Raw genomic sequence first — 8,403 nt, forward strand, 5'->3', positions numbered from 1 at the left:
CGGTACTTGATACCAGTATTGCTTATTGCTTCGCGCTAAAGATAAAAGTGAAGGTGCCTACGATACGTAATATCGCGAGACATGCCAGTAGAGGCCATAGCTACGTGTTGCTAGTTTCTCTCATTGTCCATTATTTTAATTTTGTTACTGATCTCAAATCGCTAATGATTTGCCAGTAATTTACCAACACAATATTATTTATCAACTCATAATACGAGTAAGCTGAGAAGTTGCGAGTTGTGGGTTACGGACTTACTTCTTCTCTTACAATTTTACGACAAATACCTTGTATAATTTCCAAGAATTTCTTTTAAAATTTTTTTCCTTTTATCGTCCAACTTGTTGATATTGAGTTGTAACGAGTATGAATGATTTATATCGAATTGAGAAAATTTCATAATAATAAATGGAATAACTACTTCGAAATACGATAAAAAATGCAGTACAGTCGCTTTTAATATCAATTGTTATCGTGCAATAATGAATGACAAGTTGATCTTTATCTTTCAGATATGTGAAACTATTTTAATGTCTTTTCTATTTGATATAGTTAGACCTGTAACCCTGTCTATTGTAGAAAGTAAAACGTTTACGTATAGAAATAGAAGCCATATAAAAAAATGGAATATCTGTTTGTAGAATTTTTTATATGTTTATCACCTAGCTTCATTCGTCTATTGACATAAATTATGGCAAATATCGTCTTTAAATAACTAACATTTGCTTAATTATTACTATTTACCACTGATTACTTAAAAATATTTGTTAACGTTGAAGAAATAGGTTCGAAAATGATCGGAAGAACGTAACAGGCTTTCGTAAGAACATCGTTAAGTTAATGTTTAAAATTTATCCCACGTATTATGTTTGTTAAATATTTCCATGTCTAAAATATACGTGTGTTTAAAGTTGAAATAAATCATTCTATCGCATATAGTCAAAGCCTGTCTTAGTTTCTTTCGTAAGTAATCATCGATATTAAACAATTTAGGTAAAATTGCGACAAAGCAGGAGTCTGGATTTGAAACAATTTTTCAAAACCATTATTTCCGACACTTATTCCTATCGATATTCGAAAATGCCTTTTACAAAAACGTTTTTACATAATCTCTAACGGAGCTAGTTTTTATGTTATTCTCGAAAGAATAAGTCAACATTGAAACATTAATATAATCTTTAACGTTAAGGGAGCTACATATAAAAAGACGACCGGTTGTCTTTGTTGAAAATTGTGGATTTTTGAAGCCGAAATAATGTTATAGGAACACTAAATTTATACCGAGGATTAATATTAAAATAATGATATATTTATTTCATGAACGATTCCTTATATATTCATCGATACACACTTGCACGCGTCTCAGCACTTTCTTCCATACCCGACTGTTAACCGACTGAACAGTTTACATTCCTTTGTTTTCGAGACGCTGTGGACACACATACTTCCACACACTGATATTCACATACAAGTATCTCTACTACGCATTTAACCCAGTCCAGCACAGAAAATTATACATATCTCAACAGTCTTCCCTAAAACGGCTATCTTTAACACACTTTTTTACATCCGGAAATGCCTTTGACGATATCTTTTTATATATCCAACTTTTGACGAAGCTAGTTTTCAGCGAACTAACGAGAATGATACTTGGACACTGAAAAATTAACTCGATGTTGAACATTTTAAGCAATCTATATACATTATGAAGAGAACATTGTTTTCTTCTAGCATTTCTATTCGTTCGTAATCTTCTCGCTCGGCCTTTGTCTATTCTTCTCACGAAGTCAAGCATAAACTCATACACGGTAAGTGAGACTCGCGTGCAAGCACACCGTCGATCGTTTGGCGTGGATATGTATGCGCACTCGCGTAATAGCCTCGTTCCTGCCGCATTCGATGCTAGATACGTGAGACGTCGCGTAGATCCCTTCCAAGAGTTTGGCTCTGTGCGATAAACGATACCGTGCCACGCCAGCCTAGGTCACGCTAGATGTGGTCTGGCGTGGCCTCGTGTCGTGAATCGGCAAGGGAATGGTCAGAACAGAGAGAACCAGAGAGAACTAGAGAGCCATCGTAGCGTGGTATAGCAACGTGCTGTTGGCGGCACGATGACGCGGCGACGCGGCGCTAACTTAACAGAGATAGCTCCGTAATAGTGTCAGAACGATATAAACCCTTGGAAAAGAACGAGACGAACGACAAAATCGGCAGCCTTGACGGTTTCAACTCAAACTACGAATCGCCGGTTGTTACCGTTAACAAGTACACTGGCTCGCGAGTCGCGAAAATATTTCAAAATATTTCGCTTACCTATAGAAAACTCTCAAGTGGATATCCTAATAATTGTGTTGGTGCAATGTGGAGCCGATACGAAAATGTACACAAATGTACACTATTAGGTTGTCCGAAAAGTTTCTTTCGTTTCATAAGGTGATAATGAACAACAATTTCTGTTTTATATTATTTTATTGAATTAGGTATGATCTATTTCTATTATTATGTTCGTGCATAATTCAATAAACTAACAAAAAACATTGTGCGTGTATTATTTTCTTATAAAACGAAAGAAACTTTTCCAACAAGCTAATAAAATTTCCTTTTCTACAGATAATTAAGCTTCAACATTTCGAAGCTCTTCTCATACTTGTTTCGATAACCGTTCGAATAGGGTTTATTTCGATATTCTCCAATCTTGTGTTTCATATCCTAACGAAAATTCAAGCACGAATTTCGACTAATACGAATTTCCGACGAACGGTTTAGTAGCCGGTCAGCTGGTTGGATAGTTGGGTGGTCGGAAAGATTGCGAGGGCTGGATGGTTCGGTGGTTAAGCAGCCGAATGGCCGTGCGATTCGAGTAAAACAGAAGCGCGCGCTAGGAAAGTGAGAGGAAAAGGTAGAGAGGGTGAAACAGGAAGAAAAAGGAAATGGAAAAGAGAAAAGAAATAGGAGAGAGTGACGACGGTATTGGATGGTGCGTCGTTAACGATAACGACGGCCACCGATTGTCCCGACGACGCCGGTCTACACTCTGACGTTTCCCACACTATTACCGTTTTCCCTTCGCCCTCTGGCTTGACGACGACGACGGCGACGACGACGACGACACTCGGCCTCGAGCCGCCTTATTGCCGCGATAAATATAGAGCCTACTCCTCGAAACCGTCTACCCACTCTACTTCGACTTTCTTACTTTCTTCTTTCACCTTCAATTTTTTCTCTTTCTTCTTCTTATGCTCGATCTTTTTATCCTACCTTTCCTTCCATTTTGTTTCATTTTATTAATCTATGCGGTGTGTCTGTACCAAAAATTCAAAAAATAGGAAATTATCGGCGATATTCACCTTGATCCTCTGTTCTAAGCCCTATTTTCACTATTTTCAGTTTTTCCTTCATTTTCCTTATTTTCTGTCTTTTTTAATTCTATGGATCCATGCCGCGAATGTCCGCGCTAAAATCTTAAAAATAGCGATTGGTTCAAGTGCACCATTAGCCGTAAATGTGTGGACAGTTTGGCCGATTCGTAGTAACGATATGTAAAATTTGATCAAAGTGTACGAACGAAGACTATGACGTTAAATGAAAGAAATTCATGAATAAAGATGAATAAAAATTAAAAATTGCAATTTTCTGATCTATTCGGTTGATTTTGTTTAGGCAGAAGAAAAGGTGACAAAGAGAAGCGAGTAACTCGTTAGTTCGATCATCGTCATAGTAATTAACAGATTTCTTTCGGTGTTGCACGATGTTCAACCAGTTTCCGCTCGCAAGTATAAGTGCGGCTAGTTTCTCTTTAGAAGCCTCGACAGAGCGTCGTAATTTCAGCAAGAATAGAACGAGGTCGTGAACCAGACGTCCAACGAACAAACGTCAGACGGAAAGAGAAATGGCGAGGGGGAGGAAGAGAGAACAGCAGAGATCGAGAGAACGGGACGGAACGAAACTGTCGGGAGAGCCTTGTTACAAAATCATTTCGTCGGCAGTGCGATGGATCGATCGTAGCCATTTTGCATTCAAACCTCGAAATACCGTGTTGAATGATTAATTATGTATTGTGTGATTCCTTGTTTCTTTTCTTTTTCCTGGTTTCGCTGGATGCGACGAATTTCATTTACGATTAGTGTTCGCTTTCTACTAACAATCAGACTATCAAACACCGATGTCTTCATAACCTTAACATGCATGCACTGCCGCTCATAAGTGTCCGGAGACTTTGGTCGATTTATGTTTGATGATTTAATTTTTAATAGAAATAAATTAATTTAGGATTAATAGTCAGAAGCCTCGCTTGCTATCTTCTCATGGAGTATGAACTAGAATATAAATAGTACTTGTTATGTGCATAGTATAGTAATTGTTAAAAAATATAGCAATGCTTTTTTTTAGCATTTCTTGTATATAGTAATATGTATATATATGAAATAATATAATATATATATTTTTTTTTAATGGCAGTATGTTGTTGCATTCATATTGGGAATCTCTCTGTCAATATAGAATATAGAATATCCTTCTTAATTTGTCTTACAATTAAAGAATTGAAGTGTCTGGAGATAAAGAGAATGTAATTGTAAAGCAACAAAATGATTCTCTAAGGTATGGCAATTACAAACGCCAGTTTTTTATTGTACATATATACATATATTGACTTTTGAAAATTAATTTAATGAGGTTATAACGCACCATTATACACAGGTAGCTATGGTGATAAGGAATTATGAAAAGCCAAATCATTGCAGTTTCTCTTGGAATATTCACTTCTCATGGAATATGAACTAGAATATAAATGGTACTTGTTATGTCAATAGTATAATACTTGTTAAAAAATATAGCAATAATTTCTTTTAGCATTTCTTGTATATAATAATATGTACATATATGAAATAATATAATATATATATATTTTATTTTTAATGGCATGCTGTTTAAATGGCAGTATGTGGTTGCATTCATATTGGGAATCTCTCTATCAATATAGAATATAAAATATCCTTCTTAATCTGTCTTACAATTCAAGAATTGAAGTGTCTGGAAATAAAGAAAATGTAATTGTAAAGCAACAAAATGATTCTCTAAGGTATGACAATTAGAAACTCCAATTTTATTATTGTACATATGTACATATATTGACTTTTGAAAATTAATTTAATCGGGTTATAACGTACCATTGTACACAGGTAACTACAGTGATAACGAATTATAAAAAATCAAATCATTGTAGCTTGATTTCACTGTAGTTTTTGTAATTAAAGTTAATTTTATATCAAGTTAATGTTTCTGCACGTAAGAATAGTTTGACAAATGTTTTCTAGAACATCTATAAAATTTCAATTATTTGGAAATCATTCTTTCAGAGAAATATTCTTTTTTCTTCCGATTAATAATTTTGTGGTTTCTTTTTCGTAACCATCCGTTAAAAGTCGTACAGTGCGCATTTTACGGCGTGCGATTTAAAGCAGAAAATACCTTAAAGATGGTGATCCCTTTGAAATAGAACGAGTTTCGTTCGAAGCAACTCAAATGCGAAATTTGAATGTAACGCAATCTTTTTTCGCGTTTAAATAAAAGAAACGATTAAGAGGAATAGAAAATTTGGAATTGGAATATGCAATTAATACGATGAATTAGTTGTTATATTTTTTTTAATAATATACGATAAGAAAATAATTTCTCATCAATAGATAAATAAATCGCCACGTATTTATAGTATATACAAGAATAGAATCTTCAAAAATAAGATTTCTATTTTTTACGGTTTAACCATTTGCACCCAGGATGACAGTTGCGCTGTTATAAATATAATTTTCATAAACGTATCCGATTTACAAAATTATTGGAGAAAGATGCTTTTTCCCTTCTTAAAAACATTCTAAACTGATCAAAAATATTCACGCACATTTTTTAGCATCTACATATATATATTTAGAAAAGAACCCAACATTGAACGTATGTACATATTACGTGTACTATACTTGGCTCACTTTTGCCCCAATGAAAATGAAAACAATCGAATAGGCGGTTTTAGAGAATTTTAGAGCACCTTTAGAGCATCGTCAAAGCATTCGGATGTTCGGTTTCCAATTCGCCGGGCATTCGTTATTTGTGCTGCTTGGCTCGTTTACACTCTTGTTTCTAAGTTTTTTAAAGCTGATAAAGGACAAGCGTTCGCTCATTTGGTCTAAACGCGCTACATGTTTTGTCAATACCACCTATTGACAAAATCCGCAATCACTTAGTTGCCAACCCAATAGTAGATATTATCGACACTTTTCGTTCGTATCTTCCATAGCCTGCGAAGGTTCTTGTGTGTGTGGCATTTTTATGCTGCAATATTTTTATCTATACGGTAGCAAGTCGAAATTTAAACATCGACTTACCACGAACCGATTACATACAAATTTTTCCAGGCGAATGTCTCGTCAACAATTTCCTGGCTAATATCTCGCCAGCGTAGATATCTGTTTCATGTTTTTCCCCCTCACGCCGGTTTTTACTCTCTGTCTGAGTTTTCGTTTTCCCTCGAACGTATGCATCGATCGCCTGTACACTCTTGCTGATCCTCGTTCACCATATCCGCATAATTGCCGCGATGTAATCGATGGTTATAAACAATAGAAAAATGAGAAGAAGAAAAGAGAGCAGAAAGAGAAATGAAGAGACGAGTTTCAATGAAATACAGTAGCTCACGAAAGTATTCGATCACTTAGCACAGAACATTTTTATGGATATACTAAGATGTGCATTATACGAAACTGTTTGACATTTCGTTAACGCTATAGCGATGTTCGTGACTGTAACATTGTAAACACTGTAAAATTTGAAATCAGTCTGAAAATGTTGTTATTTCTGTATTCAGAGGTAGGATCACAATAGCTATTATTTTATTCTTTGGATAAATCTATCACACCGTTCTGAGCCGAAAAACCTTTATCGCACTTTCTTACATGGACTAGGGATAAAAACAAAAGAACATCTTAAACCTATCGATTAAATCTATCGATTGTATCTAGAATTATCTTCTAGTTACTATTTATTGTAACTAGCGCATCTGCATTAGGATGGCGAACGCGAACTCACGTTGTCATTTTTAACAGAAAATGTATATAGAGGTTATGTGACATTTATTGAAAACATACGCTTACTATTAGTGAAAAATTAGTACACAGCATGAATTGCAGCCTTGAACATACGATTAATCCCAAAGATGATTTCACTGCATGTAGTAGCTTATTAACATAATAAATAATTAATTGTTCAAATAGTTGTGTGATCTTCAAAGTCTCAAAGTTTACTAATATAATCACGACAATCGTACCTCTTCACAGTGCTAACGCGATTTTAAAATGTTTCTTTCCTGTTTCTTCTTCTCCAATTTTTTTCTTTTTTTTTTTTTTTGTTAAGTCAATTATAGTTCCTTCGTCAGATATCGCTGTCACGAATCCCAATATAACTATTAAACATTTCAGATGCTCGGTTCAATTTCTACGGACGTTCCATTCGTTCGCGTTCATCGTGAAGGCGCAGAGCACTTTTACTGTTAAAGCATTCGGATTTTCGATCTCCGATTCGGCGAGCAATCGCTGAATGGCGAACGAATACTCGTTTATGCTTTTTAGTTACGAAATTTTGTCAGAATGGAGAAACGTGCGTTCACACGTTTGGTGTAGTCTAAACGCATCAAGGACACATGACGCGAGAGGAATGATCAAAAAGAAAATTAATTAGTAGTGGAAAGGGGTTATACGACAATAATACAATTCATGAGGTTAAGTAAAAGGTAAAATGCCAAAGAATTGTTAACGCCTTTTATATATTTGTAAGATAATAATAATAAATTACGATATATAGTGGATTCCATTTATTTGAGCCACAGCAATTAATCGAGGTAACAGTTTATTTGGAACACGATTTAAAAAATAAAAAGTCCTAATCGAATAAATAGTCCTAGTTTTCTTCACTTTAATTGGGACAGTGTGCTGCTTATTTGAGACAGATGACTGCAGTTTGCAGTACTCTATACGAGAATGAGAAGATAGCAAACGGGACAACACAAGGACAAGAGTGGACTACTCCTCTCCTTCACTCTCCATCACGCTTCGCTATATGGTCTTGTTTGTAACGTAACGCTTTTGGACAAAACGAGTGTTTATCTGCATGATCGTATTGAGTCTATTAGAGCCCCCGCGCACTAATGTCAGTCTATTTTGTCGCTGTCGCTCACATAATGCAGCAAAACAGTTCTGTTGCTGTTTTCGCCATGTACTTTGAAAAAACTGCAATAATTTGTACTTTTCTCCAGCGAACGATTGTTGAAACGAAAGTATTACACGCTATACTGTGCGATGATCCAAGAGCTTGTCCTATCAAATTTTTCGCTTATTTTCGAATCTATATAGACAGTT

The sequence above is a fragment of the Bombus vancouverensis genome, chromosome 16, assembly GCF_051014615.1.
Source record: "Bombus vancouverensis nearcticus chromosome 16, iyBomVanc1_principal, whole genome shotgun sequence".
Lineage (NCBI taxonomy): Eukaryota > Metazoa > Arthropoda > Insecta > Hymenoptera > Apidae > Bombus > Bombus vancouverensis.